Here is a 19,473-nt window from a genome sequence, read left to right as displayed (position 1 = left end):
CATTTAACTTTAGCCCTAAGAAAGTAAGGCACCCAGCCTCCTCTGTGGTTAATGGTGAGAGAAATGCTCCTTTGCATTGTGACTCATCCCCTCTGTGTGGGATGAAAATCCTCACAGAGGAGAGATCTCTGACTTCTGGAGCTTGGTTTGGAGGGTAGGCAAAAAGGCTAAACTTAGTTGAAGCCCACTGTAAATGCACGGCGCATCTTCTTAATGTCTCTTCTATAGAACTAATCTCTTTTCCTGACTTGTGTGTATCCATCTGTTTGTGTTTATCTCAGGAAAAAGGACCAATGAAGAATGTAATTCATTTCATACTGAGGGTTATGAATAGAGTGGTGCTAAGACATTAAAAGAAATGAAAGAACCAAGTTCTGTTTTGATGTTCTGATTCATAAATATATGCTATTGAAATCTCTCTAGACTTCTGTGAAGAAAAATGTGGTTGTGTTATACTGTCTTGTATTTCCCTTAGTACTGTTGAATGATTTTGTAAATATCATTAGTTTTTGTTTAGAATTAACATGCAAAGCTGATTTACAGCAGAAATCTCATATCTATGTTATTTTTAAGTTTTAGAAAGATTCCCCTCCCCAATCCCATCAAGATGTTTGCATGCATACATGCAGTCATTTTCTCCCTCGTCTAGGCTGGTGTTATGGGTTTGTGTGGTGCAGGGGTTTTTTTGGTATGGGGTGAGGGTCCGCAGGGCCAGCTCCTGTGAGAAGCTGCTGGAAGCTTCCCTGGCTCCAAGCCGGACCCGCCGCTGGCCCAGACTGAGCCCCTCAGCGACGGCGGTAGCGCCGCTGGGAGAACGGAGTTCAGAGGGGAAACCTGCGGTGAGTGGGGGATTGGGATGGGAGAGGAACCCCTCTGCGGGTACCGAGGTCAGGGAGGAAGGAGGGGAGGAGGAGGGCAGGAGGGGATGCCCCCGCAGCCCGCGGTGAGGCGGCAGGCTGTCCCCCCCCAGCCCAGGGAGGGGAGCGGGGAGCAGAGGCCCCCCAAGATGGCCGCCACTCCGTGGGGAAGCCCGTGCTGGAGCAGGCTGGGACTGAAGGACTGCAGCCTGTGGGAGGGACCCGCGCTGGAGCAGTTTGTGAGGAACTGCAGCCTGTGGGAAGGACTCACCTTGGAGAAGTTCGTGAAGGGCTGTCTCCTGTGGGAGACACCCCACGGCGGAGCAGGGCCCGAGTGAGGAGTCCTCCTCCCCTGAGGAGGAAGGAGCGGCAGAGACAAGGGGTGGCGAGCTGACCCCAACCCCCATTGCCGGGGGGAGGAGGGAGAGAGAACCGGGAGGGGGGTTGAGCCGGGCAGGAGGGAGGGATGGTGGGAAGGAGTTCTAAGATTCGGTTTTACTTCTTGGTATCCTTGTTTTGATTTGATTAGTAGTAAACTAAATTGATGTTGTTCTTCCCCCCAAGTTAGGCCTGTCTTTTGCCCGTGCCCATTAATTGGTGACTGATCCCTCCCTGCCCTTGCCTCAACCCACGAGTCTTTCTTTATATTTTCTCGTCATCCCACAGGGGCCAGGGGGGAGCAGTGAGTGAGGGGCTGTGTGGTGCTTTGTTACCAGCTGGGCTTAAACCACAACAGCTGGACAAGAAGTAGAAGCACTTATTTAATATACAGGAGATAGTATTCTCTAAAACAAAACAAAGATATGATGTCAGCACCTACTGGCATCCTTGTGTAAATGTAATCAATGGGGAGCAGTAGTAATAACCTACGTCTCTTTGGCATGTACTAGAAATCAGGTTTCGAACTCTACAAATGCATATTCTGCTCCCTAGTTTGAGCTAAAACATTCACACCTTCATAGCTATTACCTACCTTAACAAGATATATTATGCTGGTGTACACTAAAATCGCACCTTCATTTTATAGATATAATATTAATATACAAAACCCAGAAAGACCTGTGATTTTCTTCATCCCAACTATTCATGAATATGAGTCAAGTTCCCAAAACTATGGGATTCCTTTAAATATCATTAGTTCTAAAGATAAGATATTCCGGGTTCTTTTTCCTGCCTTTCTAGTTTTTGAGCTCTAGATTTTGTATTTCCAGACTCTTCTTCAGACAGAAGAAGGAGAAAATAACTGTTACTTTTTATGAACACTGAGATATGTAATTGGATCACTTTAAGGAACTGTGACTATTTAGCAGGAATTTCAGGAGGCGTTTAAGATCTGATTTCAAAGAATGTTGAATTTAAAAGCCTGAGAGGTTGATTAACATAAATAAATTGCATGTGGATTATTAAACTTCTAGACACTAATTACCTTTGAAAACTCTATGGATTCTGCAGAACAGCAATGTAATGATGGTTGGTTTTGTGCATTAATATATGTTCCCAACCTGTTATCTTTTAAATTAACCTTAACCGTGCTTTGATTTAAATACATTTGTTAGGGTGTATTTTGAAACAGGTTATGACCACATCAGCATTTATTGGATTGTACAGGGGTTATAAGTGATTTATTGTACTGCTTTAATCAACACTCACTTTCTTTCTGTAAGGAGACTGTGGCATAAAGCTAGAATGGACATTAGAGAGATAAGGAAGGAATTTAATATAAACTGTAGTCACGTGATTAGGTAAGGAATACGACTGCCCCAAAATAAAGTCCACATCTGTTCAGGTAATACTGGTAGAGGGAGAGGGAGGGAGAAGAATTTGGGAGTGCTACCCTGGTTACTTGAACGGGAAACTCTGGATCTGTTTTTGTTGTTAATTCAGGAAGTGCCGATATATGAGGAGCTTTGACAGAACTTTAAACAAGAGTGAGTGAGCTCTGATTTTTGTAGTGACATTTGAATTTTCAAAGCAGTGATCAAGCAACCTTCCAAACACCTTGGGAGCAGGACAGAGTAGAATTTCAACAGATTAAACATTGTGTATGACAGCTATGAATCCTGTCAATGGAGTATTTTCATATACCAGAAATGGTGATGAAGAACTAAAGTGCTTACCCAATGCAAAAAATATTACTTCTTTGGAATTTGCAAATTATATGCTTCTATGGACTTACATTCTCTCTCTAGTAGTGACATTTTGCAATTTTTTATTTTTTTTTCATTAGTATTACTGATCAGCACTGACTTGAGTCTTCACTGAAATCCAAAGCACTTTTGCTATTTATTTTAGTATCAGTCCTGTTGTATGGAAAGCGTGTACTGTTGAGTATTACTCCTAAGATTCCTTGTGTGGTTTTCATTAGATTGGAAGGTCCATTGATTTACTGACATGAGTAAAATATTTTCTATGAATTACTATTGCTTTCCTCAAAATATAGATAAGAACATATGAACAGCAGTAATGAATCAGACTAAAGATGATCTAATTTTTCCTGTTTATATAAGTGATAATAACAGCTGTATAGGAAAATGTGTATGAACGGGGAATGAATAGCAGCATACTTTTTCACCTCCATTTGGGATTTCCTGAGCTTTATAGTTAATAGCCCTTAACAGGTCTTCTTCCATGAATTTGTTTGATCTATTTTTGAATTCATGTAAACTATTAGCATCTACAACAGACTATCGAATTATATTAATTTCACTTGTTGGTTTTGGGTCTGAGTCTGACTTTAACTGCTAGCAGAACTGTATTAACTTGTTCTTATCTGCAGAAAGCATCTCACATGACACAGGGAAGTTGGTCTCAGGAGCACATATTAAACAGGAACATATTCAACGTTAATACTGCAATAGTATACCCTGTCTTCCAAAGAACTTAGTGATATCATAGACATCTGTGCTCAATCAAGTCAGATGTCTGAGCTGTGAACTGTTCGAATATGAAGATTGAAAGGTCTCAGAGTTATGACACCAATGCATGGAATTTTGTGGATGACTCATTTATTTAAATTTTCATTCTCTGAGTGACAGTAAAACAAATAAAGAAGAAAGGTACAGATTTCCAGAACAGATTTGCCTGGAATCGACACTGTAACCTCTTTACTAAAAAGATGAGGCAGTCTTTGGGCTGATTTAAGACCCATAGTAAAGCAAGTTGCAAAAGCAATTAAGTAAAAGATCTACAATACTGCTCTTGACTTTATGAGCATATAAATCTCAAAGATGGAAATATCATTTCATCATAGCTATTTACCGGAGATAAAATATGCCTATTCAGTGCACAGACTTTGACTTTGTGGTCCCTCAGGATTCAAATTCAAGAGATGTTGTCTTTCTGACGATTGGCACTGAAGAGTGAAAGGTGTGTTTATTACTGCCGAAAAAACAGACCAAAATTTTTTAACTGGAGTATGTCTGAGAAAATGTAATGGTCAAAAACCCAGGCAAAATAAGAATATAAGAAATAGATGAGACTCTTTTGGCTGTAGGAAGAGCAGACTACAAAATGCATCTTTCTTATTAGTATTTTTGCTGCAGAATGGGTAATTACCCGAGTGACTTTCACTATTAAATATTGAGATATTCCACTCAAAGTGTTCCATTTACAGCTGATTAGAGCCTCAAATTCTGTATTGCTGAAAGTTTGAAGTATAAACAAAAAATCAAGATTGTGCAATTTTGTAAGTAAATTAAATTTTATAAAAAGGCTTGGAAATTTGTTCTGGTTCCTTTCTTTTTACATCAGAAAACTAACAAGTAGCCAGCTGTTCCATTACTGAAGCCGTGTCCTAGAGCCAGGGCACTGTGTGGGGCAGGCCTCTGGGATCAGAGGCAGCCTGAGGAGTTCCACAGAGCCAGAAACCGGCTGCCTAACAAACCTGGGAGGCATGGTTTAAACTAGAAGACTTTTGGAGAAATCCCTGAAGAAATACAAGGCTGCAAAATTTTGCTGGAGAATTCCTTATCACTTCTAGCATTTTTTCATTGTTGCCATACTTCTGTAGCCTATAGATATTTGTTGCACAGAGGAGGATGGTTTGAAGTTGGTGCCACTTACAAATGACACAACATGCAACTGCAAATACGTGCATAGAAGCAGATTTTTCAGCAGTATTTAGCAGCTAAACAGAGGCAAATAGTCACAGATTTTCAGCAGCTCATTGAAACATTCTGATTTGAAATCAAGGTACCAAGCTTACTCAAATGCTTTTTGAAAGCCTCACTAGGGACAGAACCACAGCTTTAAAGACCTGAATGACTCTAAAAGTGTTGTCTCCACTCCTAGGGAAGGACCAAAAGGGAAAGTTAAAATCTCAGGTGTGAGACTGGTGCAAAGGAAAGTGCCTTGGAGTGGCCAGGTCAGGGACAGGTGAAGGCAGGCCATAAAATTCATGCCAGCTACAGGGGGTTCTGAGCATGTTCCCCATTGACATGATGTCCCTAAATAGCGAGTCTGAAGGTGTGGAAGGTGCAGGGGCTGCTGTGCCCCTCAAGGGCTCTTATGGACATACAAAAATGTTTCCCTCATTAAGTGATGGATCCGCAGGCTTTTGCACATCTTCCTTCCTCAGTGAAGTACTAAACCATGAACTAGGTACTAAACTAGTGAAGATGGTGGAGTACATTGAATCTTTGTAGATGAATTAATTTCTTTTCCAGGCTTACATCATGACAAATCAAAATCTACTGACTCCTCCCCTCCAAAAAAATCCGTCCCTTCCATCAAATCAGTTAAATTGGTGGGGTCTATGCAGACTGCAATATATATTTATATGAGGGCTAACAGCCAGATCTGAGCATACAGCCTGGGTAAGTTAAGTCATGGGTCAGTAAGCCCCATGGCAGTTATGTGAATTCACTCAGTAGTGTGCAGTACAAGGACCTAAATAGGGATAGAACTGAATCTCGTGGACAAATCTTACTGTGTTTCTTCTTTTTTAAAAAAACAAACAAACAAACAAATGATCCAATTATCTTGTTTCCTTCAACATATATTTATTTCCATTTTGTGTAGCTATTTGGAGATAAGAGTAGTCTGTTACACAACACCTTATTCTCAACTCTCAGATGTAGAAGCCAGGAATCCCATGCATCTCTGCTGAAAGTTTCTGTTATAAATCATTATGAAAGTTTGTTTGGATTACAACTTCCAAGTAAAAGAACCACTGAAATTTACAGTTATTAACTATGGACTTCTGATCCCACCCTTCACAGTAAAACAGCAGTGAATGTAAATGTCTCCCTCCCCTAGATACCCCCATATTGCATCAGTTTTGCAGACTTGGGGATTTAACTGTGTTTAAGAAGATCACCTGGTGTTTAATACCAAGACTCAGTCAGCATTTGCTCAATAAACGTCTTCCCTTATCTCTTCTTTTTAAAACAAACACCATGTATTTTATATTAAACATTTTAAAGCACTTGCCTTTTGTCTGTAATCATAACTCTCCAATGAAAATCAAATGGGAAAACCCACTGCATTGTTTTGATATGGCAGTAACACCATGATGAGATTATTTCTCAAGCAGAGAATGAGAGGACAAAGATTACAACATCAGTAAGTTCTTGTTTTATGTAATTCATGGTCTTTCCAATCAGGCATGTTGCCAATGATACCATTTTTAGGGCATATTTATAATGTGAATCTCAAGAAAAAGAAAACTCAGCTCCCAGCAATAAACTTTGAGAAAGTTAAAAAAGTTTAAAACAAAATAGCAAATGATCAGTACATGAACAACCCTTAACTTCCATGAACACACCTGAACATTCATTCCTCAATAAAACTGCAAGTTAATGACGGGTGTCAGTACTGCTGTTGGTGGTATTAATGTGGCTGCTACAATTGTATTTATGGCCCCAGGAAGACTGTGCAGTCTTCAAGCCTATGGGTTTCTGGCAAGGTCTTGCAGTGCAGTTAAACCACATGCTACTGTCTTAAGTTACATGCTCAGGTGGCTTAAAGCTCATCTTTATACAGCTGTAATGCTGCTGGAACTCAGTGCAGGGATGGTTCTTTTTGGTTCTGTGGGATTTTCTTGTGAGGTGCTCTATGTTATGCCAGATTGCAGTGAAGACAAAGAAGCAAACCTAGACTGGCTTAACACAGATGCATCAGATGCATAGTCTAAAATGTATCAGAATAAAGGATCTGGCCCACTCATTTCTGTTATTAAGTGATCGCATTTTTTACTATTTTAGTCCTTTCTTCTGAAATTAAATTAACTGAAGTTCAAATATATTTCCTGGTATATGAATTAAAACAGATTTGATTATAAATCTGTTTTAATTCCAACTTTGAGAGACAGAAAAAAGGTTCCTTTCTTAAAATGGTGGAGGACTGCAGAGCATCATTAGGAGTTTTGCCATGCATCTCTTGAGCTGCCTAATTTTTACTTCAAGAACTCCCACAGTCTGCAATTGACAGGAGTAATAAGTCTCAAAAAGCTTGCCAAAAATTACCATGCCCCTTTATATATTTTTTTAAAAGTAACATTTGGAGCAAAGTATGTAATGCTGCTAGGTGAGACAGTTGTTTCTTTAAGCTTATGGACTAGAAAGCTGTTAGAGAGTGTGTTACTCATGTCTGAGCAGGTTCTAGTTACGGGAATCCAGTGCACTGAAATTTTGGGCATAACAGCATCTGGAGCTTGCAGAAGTGCTGCTGAGGTTTGGCCAACTCACAGAAAAAAAGAGCAGATCTTTCCTTAATAATTTATAAAAGTTTTTAAGATATCCCTGCCTGAAAACCTGTGCAAGCTGATGAAGAGCCGCAACTTGTACTTGATACTTCCTTAAAAGACACTGACGTTCTCACAGAACAGCAAGACCTACCTACCCATATAGAAGGTACGTCCTCATGTTAGAGGTCCACATCCAGTCACCTTTACCTTATGAACAGTCCCACTGAAACTACTGAAAGTTAACTGAAGAGTAAGACAGGATCTAACTTCGGTAAAGGTATCAGAATACAGGCCCAAGCTTTAAGTATGGAGTCACAATCTGTATTTGAATTATGGAAACTAGAGAAACATCCTTAAAAAAAAGTCTAACACTTAATAAAAGCATAGATGTAGGGTAGTTCCTTATGTAACCTGCATTCCCAAATACATTTGAGCAAACATTTTTCAATTATCATAGTTATCTAAAAACATTTACTTTGTTGTTTTTGGTTTTTTATTTGTAGCATGTATTCTTAAAAGCTTTTGTTCCATGCTCCTGCTTTTTTTAAATATCAGATTTACAGCCTTATTTGCTACAGGTTGGGCATATCCAGACCCAGTTCTTTAGTGCTGATCTTGTCAATTAATATTATACCCATAGGGGGGGAGAAGAGAGCAAGTGCCACATGCTGCTAAACACAATAGCAGAATTTGCCTTATCTACTGCCTATGTGTAGCATTAGTATTAACAACTGGAGTATCAATTACTGCTTTTCTGTTCTTCAGGAATGACCTATACTGGGAAAAGTACTGCTCAGTTCCTTAGACCTTCTTCTCAGTCCCTAATACTCTGGCCAATGTGTTGTGCTAATCCTGACAGAAGCCTGTGTCTCCATTGCCTCATACTGTGGGTGGTCATTACCAGCAGACCGTTTTTTTCCAATTAGACTAATGCTTTGTAAACACATCTGAATTTTATTATCTGCTGTAGGTAGATCTACAAGGCACAGAGCAATGAGCAGTCTGTCATTTATTCACTAGAAGTGTGATGGATTATCATCTCTATCACACATACCAGTGAGGCATCAGAGTGCAACAGTCTCCACCCTTTGGCCAGAGAAGAGCCAAACTAAATCATCATATCTGTAGCTAAAAGTCAGATGAAAATTGTTTTGGTTTTTTTTTTCCCTACAGTGGAGGCTCTGAATGTAGGAAAGATTCTCATTGTGGTCCAAAACCCAGCCCCTCAAATTTGGACATCAGTATTCTAGTTCAGTGAAGCTGGAAACACCAAACATTGCTCATCATAAGCTTTACACACAAGGGCAATCCAATGGTGTTACAACTATACACAAAATCAAATGTATGCCTATAGATCAGCAGGTGTGTGGACTCAGCATGCTATTTTGTTGCTGAACAGAGTGGTTTGGAAGTTGTGGTATAGATAAAGGGCTAGCAAGATGTTAGAATAAGACCCACTAATTATTATTATTAATTCCAAGAAGTTTGGCATGCTTCACTTCAAGCACACAAACAATATTAAATGAAGAATTAATTCTTGGTCTACCTGTATTAGAAGGACTAATGTCTTTTTCAGGAATACTTTGAAAGGTCATTTGTAGACATAGTAATCCGATTATTAGGTCTCATTACTGATATAGCAAATAATATGATTTCCAGTGGCTTATCATGGCACAGTTGTCTTTCAGTTATTTTAAAGCAAAAGCAAGTTTAAATAAATTTTATGCCAATTTTTTTGGCCAGTGGTTCAGATAAAATGATACCATAAAAAGTTTATCATGTTCTAGGAAAAAAAAAAAGACAAGCATTAAATTTCATATGATATGTCAAAGTGAATTGTTACTAAATTTTGAGATTTATAACATGTAAGACTACTGTTACATGGGGGCTACAAACACTGTAAAACAGTCAATTGACTGAAGGTGAAAGGAGTGCTGTAACAGACACTTATTAACTTCCCTTCTATGGTGAAAAAATCTCAGCAAATTAGTTTTGAGTTTGCAGGCTCCATTTAAAACTAAAAACATCTGCTCAAGGGCTGTTGAAATGCCACTCAGTACGAATTAATTTTGTCTGGAGAGAAAAATACCTATGTAGTGGTTAGGAATGATTTCGAAAGGATAAGCTAATATAAATTTGAAAGAACTGAACTGCAAAAGGAGAGAAATATTGGAAAAGACTATTCCACTTACTTTTTTATTTCATATGCTCACTTATTTGGCTGTGCTAACACAACACAATGCCAGTATCTCGATTTCATCATTCACAATTCACACTGAAGTTCCTCCTTACTCTAAGACTAATATTTTCCTATTTCCTTTGATGGGAATTTTGAAATAATGAATCCCTTCGGATCTCTGTTTGGCATGTTTTGTCACATGGTAAGTGAATTGGCAAATTGAGCAACACAAGCTTAACACTATGTTGTCACTTTTATATACTAAGACACAGGTGTTTAAAAAAAATCTTTTGGATACATGCTGGAAAAAAGTCACGTAGAAGGACTGGAAGTATTTAAGGTTTGTGATAGTGCTTTTGGCCAGACTATAGTCTAGTAACTGAAATATGCCCATTTTTTGCAAAGTTAGATCTTAGGTATTTCTACAGAACCTTTTTTCTGTGCAAATGGTGTGTACAGGGACAGTCCTATTAACAGAACCTGCATTTGGGATTTGAACCTGTCGCTACCATTAATGTATTTTTGCAAGTGTTGAACACTTGTAGATAAATACTCATAGATTAAAGGAGCAACAAAAATCTACCAATCTACCTTTTATCTGTTTGTTACAACTAATAGCTAAGAAAATCACCTGTGTTTCCAACACGAAGCCCAGAAAATGTTTAAAAGTTGTAAATTGTCATTAACAATATATTACTGTTGTAAATTTTGAGTCTCTACTCCACCATTCTTTAGGATATTGTGTTTAACCAATACCACTTGTTCAGAGAGGTTGCTTTTTCCAAGGAAACTTTCTTAATTTCGTGAGTAGATGTAATTTTGCACCTCATTGTACCTTGCAAGGTATCTTAGGCTGCTTTTCTTGCAGTGGCATATTGTGGTGATTTAGCTGAAGCTAAACTTTAACAACTTAAGCAATCTATTTCAGTGGTACATTTCTGTCGAAGATATGGTTGATTTAGATTTTGTGCTGGCCTTCACAGCCTTGCCTTGCAATTTGATGTTTCAGTGATGTCAACACAAAATCACATCTGTGGGCCGTAAAGGAGTCTTTACAAAGCTCAGCTACATGGGTATGACATCAATCAGTCAAGTGGTGAAGCATGTTGCTGTTGGCAAATTCCAGAATAATGTTTACATTTACCTGGTGTCTGCTGTGTTCAGTGTAACATCCTCATTCTTGCTTCCTTTTCCTGAAATGAAAAATAACACTTATGCAGAAATGAGGAGAACTAGATGATATAGGAGGATTCTTTCTTTTTTGTGTGTCTTCTGACTCAGAAGGCAATGAAAACACGTGTAGAAATATAAATTTTTCCTGAAAAATCCCATTAATTTCCTACAAAAATGCAAGACCCAAAATGTTTTTAAAAACTAAATTTTTATTCTATTTAGATATAACCCATCAGGGCAGCTGATTTGTATTTCTAGTTTCTCATGATCTTTAGTCCTTCTGTGGGCCTGACAGCATTTCGGGCTGATGCATGGTGCTCTCATGGATCATTAGCATCTGAATCTGAAAGTACTTACTGAGTCCAGGAAAACACTCACTGAACCCATTGAAATGAAAATGCTGTAAACTCACGTTCACAAACACAAGGGTATCAAAGCACCTCTTAAAACTCACTAGGGTACTTGCCTTCAGTTCGCCAAATGGAAAGTTATTCCAGAACTCCACTTTCCCTCTCATTTCAAGCCTAATGGCTTTATGAGCCTTTTGGTGAGCCACTGTTGCACATCATGGGATGATACAGTGAAGCTGGGTCACAGAAGATAAATGAAGCAGCTGAGACAGAGATACAGCATTGCTAAATAAAGAAGCTCTGGGGTTTTTTAGTTCTCGGTCTAAAAGCAGGAAATGTCTTGATTTTCAAAGCATTTGATTTTTCAATAAAAGGCAACAAATTTCAGCAAGGAGAGAAACTGAATTTCACTTTTTTATGATCTCATTCACCTTCTGACTCTGTTTCTTCCCAAACTCCACTATGCCCCTTTACTGTTCCATCCCAATATGTCTTTCCAACCTCAAATTCAGACATTTTCTGCCCCATTGCCTACCATTTTCTCCTGTCAAGTACTTCGGTCCCACAGACTGCAGCTCTTCAATAAGAAAGGCTGACCTTTGACTTGTCATCACTTTCTTTGCTGATACTACACCTACTTTCCCAATTCAACACCTTCCTCTTTCCTGCCACTTGCAAGGTTCAGAAAGCCCATAGATTACAAATCTGTTTTAACTTGATTCCAACTGGTCATCGCTGAATTCTTGACACCCCCCCCTGCCCAAGTTGTAATCCTTGCCTTAAAACAACTGCTCCCATTTCAGTCTGCAGTTTGTGAGCTTTTCAGGGCTCTCTTCAGTCCTGTTTGTTTAGCTGCAGCTAAGCCTGAATTTCCTCTGCAGCACTGCCTCTGCCTGCAGTCTGTGCTCTGTAAAGAGCAGATATACAAAGCATATTAAGCATCTACAAAGCATTTACTCAGAGTAATAGAGAGGTGGGGAGGACAGAAGTGCTGAGGTGACAGAAGGAGTGTTGTGTGGGAGTGGAGACTGGCCATGTATGCATTGGCACAAGTGCAAGCTTATAAACACATAAAAGTGAAACAAGGAGACAAGAAAAGTCTGATCAGAGGGTTAAGCATTTGCCTCTCTTGTAAGATTTAGCAAACCAAATGGAGCATCCAATTTACCTCAGAATTTCTTCTCTCCATTTTGTTTGGGCCCATACTCCTCTGGCTGTGAGTATGGACTGTTGGCAAAAGACCCCCAGTTGAGGAGCCAGGGTGGTGGAACTCAGACACAGCCTTGGCCCACTGAGCACCTGTAGATTCACTATGTACGTGGAGCAAGCCAGATGCGGGACACTTTGGATATGCTGCTCAATAACTTGCAGGTGATCTGTACATTTCCTGCAATTCTTGTCACGTCCAAATATGCTGAACTGACTGCACACTTGCGGGTCGATTTACATAGGCCAGTCTTGTCAGAGCTGCTGCGTAATACAGATTAACTGCATATGCTCAGCAAACATGTCTGAAAAGTGGATGGCTTTTCTTCTCCAGGCAGGTAGCAAACATCTAGAATCTGCTGTGGGTAGAATCCCTACAGCATTCTCCAGGAGAAACTGGCTGGTCATGGCTTAGACAAGTGTACTCTTCACTGGGTAAAAAACTGGCTGTATGACCAGGCCAAAAAGTTGTGGTGAATGGAGTTAACTCCAGTTGGTGGCCGGTCACAAGTGGTGTTCCCCAGGGCTCAGTGCTGGGGCCAGTTCTCTTTAATAACTTTATCAATGACCTGGACGAGGGGATCGAGTGCACCCTTAGTAAGTTTGCGGATAAGTTGAGAGGGAGTCTTGATCTGCTGGAGGGCAGGAAGGCTCTACAGAGGGATCTGGACAGGCTGGATCCATGGGCTGAGGCCAGTTGTATGAGGTTCAACAAGGCCAAGTGCCGGGTCCTGCACTTGGGTCACAACAACCCCACGCAGCACTACAGGCTTGGGGAAGAGGGGCTGGAAAGCTGCCCGGCGGAGAAAGACCTGGGGGTGCTGGTCGACAGCCGGCTGAATGTGAGCCAGCAGTGTGCCCAGGTGGCCAAGAAGGCCAATACCGTCCTGGCCTGTATCAGAAATGGTGTGGCCAGCAGGAGCAGGGAGGTGATCGTCCCCCTGTACTGGGCACTGGTGAGGCTGCATCTCGAGTCCTGTGTTCAGTTTTGGGCCCCTCACTGCAGGAAAGACATGGAGGTGCTGGAGTGTGTCCAGAGAAGGGCAACCAAGTTGGTGAGGGGCCTGGAGCACAAGTCTTATGAGAAACAGCTGAGGGAACTGGGGTTGTTTGGTCTGGAGAAAAGGAGGCTGAGGGGAGACCTTATCGTTCTCTACAACTACCTGAAAGGAGGTTGTAGCAAAGTGGGTGTTGGTGTCTTCTCCCAGATATCAAGTGATAGGACACCTCAAGTTGTGCCAGGAGAGGTTTAGACTGGATATTAGGAAAAATTTCTTCACCAAAACAGTTATCAAGCATTGGAACAGTCTGCCCAGGGAAGTGGTTGAGTCACCATCCCTGGAGGTATTTAAACGACGTGTAGATGTGGTTCTTAGGGACGTGGTTTAGTGGTGGACTTGGCAGTGTTAGGTTAATGGTTGGACTCAATGATCTTAAAGTTCTTTTCCAACCTAAATGATTCCATGATTCTATACATAACAGCCCTTGTAGATGATGGGGTTAGACCTAAACCTCTCACTAATTTCCCAGGAGGTGCAGGCAGCACTAGTACCTCACAAAGGATCAAGTTATGGTCAGACTACTGAGGAGAGGGAACAGGAGAGCTGTTAGCATGGTCCATTTAGCAGTTTGTTCAATATGTGTGTTTCCATACAATTCTAAATCGACCTAACTTCTTGTTCCACCAAGTTTTTAAGAAAGTCACTATGAATCATCCAGTTATATGAAGTCATTAGTGAGCATCCAAAAGGAAAGAGAGACAGGAGTTCTTTGTGCATTACCTCACCTATGGCTCTCAGCCCCAGCTGGGGGAAACCACTTCTGCAAGGGAGCTGGGACTCATCTAAGGGGCTACTGGAGGGTCCTCACCGCACCTGCTCGTAGCTCATCTGTCAAGTCGCCCCTGGGATCCCCACCGTATGATGCAGACATGTTCCTGATATCCCCTGTCCCTTTGAGGTAGGTCAAACAGCACATGCTTCATTTTGGCACTTTCCAGTGGATTTCACAGCCTGGATCCTTCGCTGAGCCAGCTAAGGCTCAGAGTTTCTGCATGCCTCAAACTGAAAAGCTCTCAGACTCTACAGTGTGCTATACGTGCTTTTGACCGATTTAGAAATAAGAACATATACACAGGAGGTGCAACAGCTTGTCTTATAAAAAGAGCTCATTATGTGCAAAATATTTGATCTATGCAGTTCACCCTACTGTTTTGAGTTCACTCATCGCTGGCGTATCAGCGCAGCAGACTGGAGTCACAGGAGGAAATGATAATAAACACCTACAGATCTCTAAAACAAAGCAAACCAAAATAACAAGGCAAAACCTATTATATACAAAGATTTCTGGCAGCTGTTGAGAGTTGAGTGAAACAGTCTGATCCAATGAAAGACTCAAATATTGGATGCTGACCTTATATAGATTTCAGACATATAGGCCCAAGATCATACTTCTAAAAAAATCACACTCAATTGCTCATCCAGTCTGGAGATACCCCAACTTCATTTTTCTCATTTTGGTTTTTTTTTTTTTTTTTTTCATTTTGCTTTAACTTTGGGGAATTATTCAGCATCATGCCTTTTTGTGTTCCCAGAATTACCTTGCTCTTACAACTTGCAGAGATTTTCCTCTGTGTGCCATTGTGCCTATATGATTTATCTTCAGATGCTTATCCTTTACAAATGCATGCTGCTCGTGGATATTTATTTATTTAATAGTTAGATTGACAGGACAGTAATATTTAGACTGTATATTTTCCTCTGCAAATTTTTACATTTTCTATGCAGTTTGTTACATATCCCTTTTTACTGATTATTTCAATAGCTCATATTTTTTCTCGTTTATTAAAATGAGCAATGTCCAGTATAGATAGATAATGGTTTGTTTGGTTTGCAGGTTTCGGTAGCCATTACAATGTACTCTTTGCATATGAGTTGTTGTTGGCTTCTTTTAGTTCACCTTTAGCTCTCACAGTTGCATTATTTTTTTGTATCATGGCTGCTCAAACCCCTCTCATTTCTTTACATTATTTGATGAGCATTAAATTTATAGGCCTATTTCCTGCCTTCGTTTTCCTCCTGTGAGTTTTAATTGCTTCTTTTGACTTGCTGAATGTCTGTTACTTTTCCATCTCCATAATCATGTTTGTTTTGTTGGGTTTTTTTTTTCTGAACATGGCAATTTCTCTGTAAGAGCAGCACAAATTTTAGCCTATTATTTGTATATTTTTAAAATCAAAACAATAGAAAGAAAAATAAAAACATGTCAGGAGAGGACTGGAGAATTTAAGGGTTTGTATTATTTCAAAATCACTATGGATATATTTAAATATATAGATTTTGAATTGGGCCTACATTTTCATTAAATAGGATTCACACTCAGTTGTGGTCTTTCTCTGTTCAGGTATTGATGTTATGTTAACATCAAATTATTTTACAGAATCTTGTGCATTGTTTCTCTCTTGCCGTTTATGTCCTTTTTTCAAAGAATATTTCATAAGACTGGGAAAGAAGTTAGGAAAACAGTAAGTTTCCTAACTTCTAAGTTAGGTCTGCACAGCAGTTTTTGCTTTTCAGATAATGTTTTGGTTGCAGATTATCATTGCGTCCACATCAGGATGTCATGTAGAAGCCCACTGCTGTAGAGGAAATTGTTACGGTGCCATTGGCGTGCTATGATTTTCCATCACCCGCTACATTGCAGAGAGCGAGCCAAAAAATTAGTTAAAAACACAGCAGAATTCCAATGTTTCTATTCCCTTTAACAAGTACTAATGTTTATTATTAAGCTGAATAGCATATAATCCGATCTCACTAAAAATAGCAGCACATACATTAGACATGCAGCATGCTGCTTAAATGCTGAAGACATTCAGTTTTGCACATGCACTGAAAAACTGTGGACACATTAAGCCACTTAAATGTTAACCCATGAGACAAATATTTTGGGGATTGTGCCAAATGCACAGGGACGCAACCCTTGAGAGTACGGGCTGCTGTGGCCGTGGCCGCAGTGGGTTTTGGCAGGCAGATGGGACGGTCATGAGGAAGAGGAGAGAGGTGGAGGCATCGCACCAGCAATGGGGAGATGCAGGCACCAGGGCAAGGATTTGGGGTGGGAGGCAATATACTGATTCTCACGTTCAACTTGTGGGACTTGGTGGTCTCAAACAACAAAAAATGTGTTTATCTGGGCATACTCCCAATACAATGACTTTTGATGGATGTGACTTGGAATGAGAGTTCAGCTCTGCTAAAATGCATAACCAGCACCGTGCGGTGCTGTGTAGACCTGAATTTTGTGTTTCACTGGATCCATTACCTCTAAAAGTCAGACCTTTGCTGCACGCACAGTATTTTCTTGACAGCTGTGGAATTCAGTTTTGGAAGACAAAAATAACAGTGAATGTTAAAGCTGGACAAAATCTTTGCTATAATCCAATCTGCTGCATAAAAGAAGATGTAAGCCATAAAAAAGAACTTCACTAGATAACCCATGAACTCTGCATGAAACCTATGGTTCAGTTTTGAGGTAGGATTTTCTTTTCATATAGCTAACTAAGTTTGGTTAGAAATTTTGGACAACAAAAAGTTCACTGTATTCTTTACTACGTCTCAGCATGAGAACGTTTGAGATAAAGTGTAACTCCTTTCATTTCACTTTTGCTCAGAAGAACCACAAAATTTGAAACATTCAGATATTTCTTAGAAAACAAAGAGCAGACATTGTATCAACTCTGGGATGATGGGAAACATGATTAGCTCAGAAAAGTCAGATAAGAAGTTACAGTTATTACATATTTGGTTTCTAAAAGGCAGGATTTTCTTCAAAAGAAAGATTATGATCCAAGATATGACCCTTCTACTATAAAGCCAAACACATTAATTTATACTATATTAATCTCTACTATCGAGATTGTAAAAATTTTGATTGTAAAGGCAGTACTGCTAAAATAATCTCCATTTCTGTTATTTTAATTTTGCTCTGGCAGCGTTTGTCAGAAAGCAATGTGATTTGTGGTGAAATCAAGTTGGCCAGTGCATAATTGAATGCTTGTTTAAGATTTAGGTTGATGTGCAGTTTGACTGCAGTCTCCAATGTGGCCATTTTCGGAGTTCGAGCATGGAAAATGAAGTCAGCTTCTATTTTACAACAAAACAAGAAATACACCTACAAAAATAACTGTTCTGTCATGATTTCATAAGAAAATTTAATTTCAACAAATTAAAATGTATGTTACAATTTAGAGGTCACCAAAAGTTTGTTTTTCCATCCAGCTTTTAAATACAGATTATACTAAAATAAAAGCCTGTAAGACATCAAGACCAATTTTCCTCTGAACATGAGTGAAGAAAATTAGGTCTCTGAATCCACTACTGAATGTTGGGTGTAGTTTTAACAGTTGTTGAATATTATTTTCCAGATTTCAAGTATCAGCACTCGATAATGATAGCTCTAATGTCCCAGGGAACTCTACCTTAAATTTTGGATTCAGGTAAGATGTGTTTATTTTTTCTGGACATGTATATACACATGCTTAAAAACATATGCTCAAGAGTAATAAATAAAGTGAAATATATACATTCTTAATAGGTAGCTGGGAGCTATTAGATGTAATAAATATCTAATTGCATAGCTGTTAAATATCACAGTGTCAATTGTCCTCTTGAGAGACTGGTGTTTTCTCCAAGCATGGGTTAGGATTAGAAAAGGTTGCAGCTTGTCATATGGTGGTATTACTCAGTAACTGTGGTTGATATTGTTACACCCTATGTACGTAATGTTGGTTTGCCTTTCATCTTGGTAAATCTGAACAGGTGAGCTTTCCTGCAACAACTTTTGATGTATAAATAATCTTCAGTAAATAATTTTTACATAGATTTGTTGACAGTGATTACATTGTTGCATTTATTAGGATACACAATATAGACTGTAAAACTGATTAATATTCATGTTTGAACAAAAGGTGGCAATTTTCTTTGGAAAAGGAGACCTGGATAGTTTCCATGCCATACGGAAGGGAGCTGCTGGCATGGGATGCCATGAGAGACATCCTGCACTTAGCTTACATTTTAACTTCTCAGTGCAATTACTCAGAAATTAAAGATTCCTTCTCCACTTGATTTATGCATTGCTATGTCGGTCATGAGTTACTACAGGCAAGGAGGGGAAGCATTGTTCAAAAACACGGAATTAAAGTGGGAGGTAGGCTGCTGGTGAGAGCCTACCATCCCTCTGTGAAAGGTAGCCTCAAGGAAGGCAAGGCACAAGTAGCACAGGGAGGCTTTGACACTAATCTGACATTAGCTATGGTTTTCCTCTGGCAGAATTATTTTATTGAACCAGCAGATTTTTTCCCCCTTTTTGTTTATCCTTTAAATCACATGCAGGAGTTACAGTCTTCCTTTTGCCAAAGAGTATGCCTTTGGAAAAAATATAAAATTTGAAGAAATGTGATATAATTTAAACATCATTTTCCTGAGGAGAAAAGTGCTACATGATAATTAGCAGCAGAGTGCCTTAAGAATCCTACAATTGATTATACGTTTTGTTTGTTTGCTTTTCAAAGCTGGCAAAGCTCATGGAGTAATGAAGTGGTGACACACATCATTCAAAATCAATCAAAACTCAGGATGGCTGAAAACCCTTTCAAAGTAGTGAGAAAGTTCAGGCTGGGAAATGAACTGACTCACAATAACATTCGCGTAATGCCAGACAAACCCGGTAAGAAATAAAATGAGTTTGTGAAAGGGAAGAGATTACAGTGCCACTGGACAAATAAAGAAGATTTTCCTAGCTGGAATATTATTTTCAGTTCTAGTCATGACATTTTGTGTAGTGCTCACAGAGATAAAATTATACAAAGGCATGTGACACTGCTGTGAAATTCTAAAGTGGTTTCTATAGACTTTTTTAGGTGAAGGAAATATCAAAGAGATTGGACCTGTTTCCTGTTAGCCTGGATACATAAGGTGAGACTGAAGAAAAACATACAAAACCTTCTGGAAGAGGTAACTAACATAT

At 39.5% G+C, this 19,473-nt stretch overlaps 1 protein-coding gene and 1 long non-coding RNA gene across 2 annotated transcripts in view; one reads left to right on the top strand and one right to left on the bottom strand.

The window, feature by feature from the left end:
- LOC104317856 (arylsulfatase D) overlaps positions 1–3,286 on the bottom strand; it is a 112,736-nt gene extending 109,450 nt beyond the window's left edge. The window contains exon 1 of the mRNA XM_069770487.1: positions 3,276–3,286. The gene's annotated coding sequence lies outside the window, so the exon portion shown is untranslated. The remainder of the gene's footprint in view (positions 1–3,275) is intronic.
- Positions 1–18,366, top strand: part of LOC138681959 (uncharacterized) — a 53,881-nt gene extending 35,515 nt beyond the window's left edge. Inside the window, exon 4 of the long non-coding RNA XR_011322198.1 lies at positions 17,873–18,366. This is a non-coding gene — a long non-coding RNA (uncharacterized lncRNA). The remainder of the gene's footprint in view (positions 1–17,872) is intronic.
- The last annotated feature ends 1,107 nt before the right edge of the window (positions 18,367–19,473 follow it).

This window comes from Haliaeetus albicilla, chromosome 25, assembly GCF_947461875.1.
Source record: "Haliaeetus albicilla chromosome 25, bHalAlb1.1, whole genome shotgun sequence".
Taxonomy (NCBI): domain Eukaryota; kingdom Metazoa; phylum Chordata; class Aves; order Accipitriformes; family Accipitridae; genus Haliaeetus; species Haliaeetus albicilla.
This window is presented reverse-complemented; position numbering and strand designations above follow the sequence as displayed.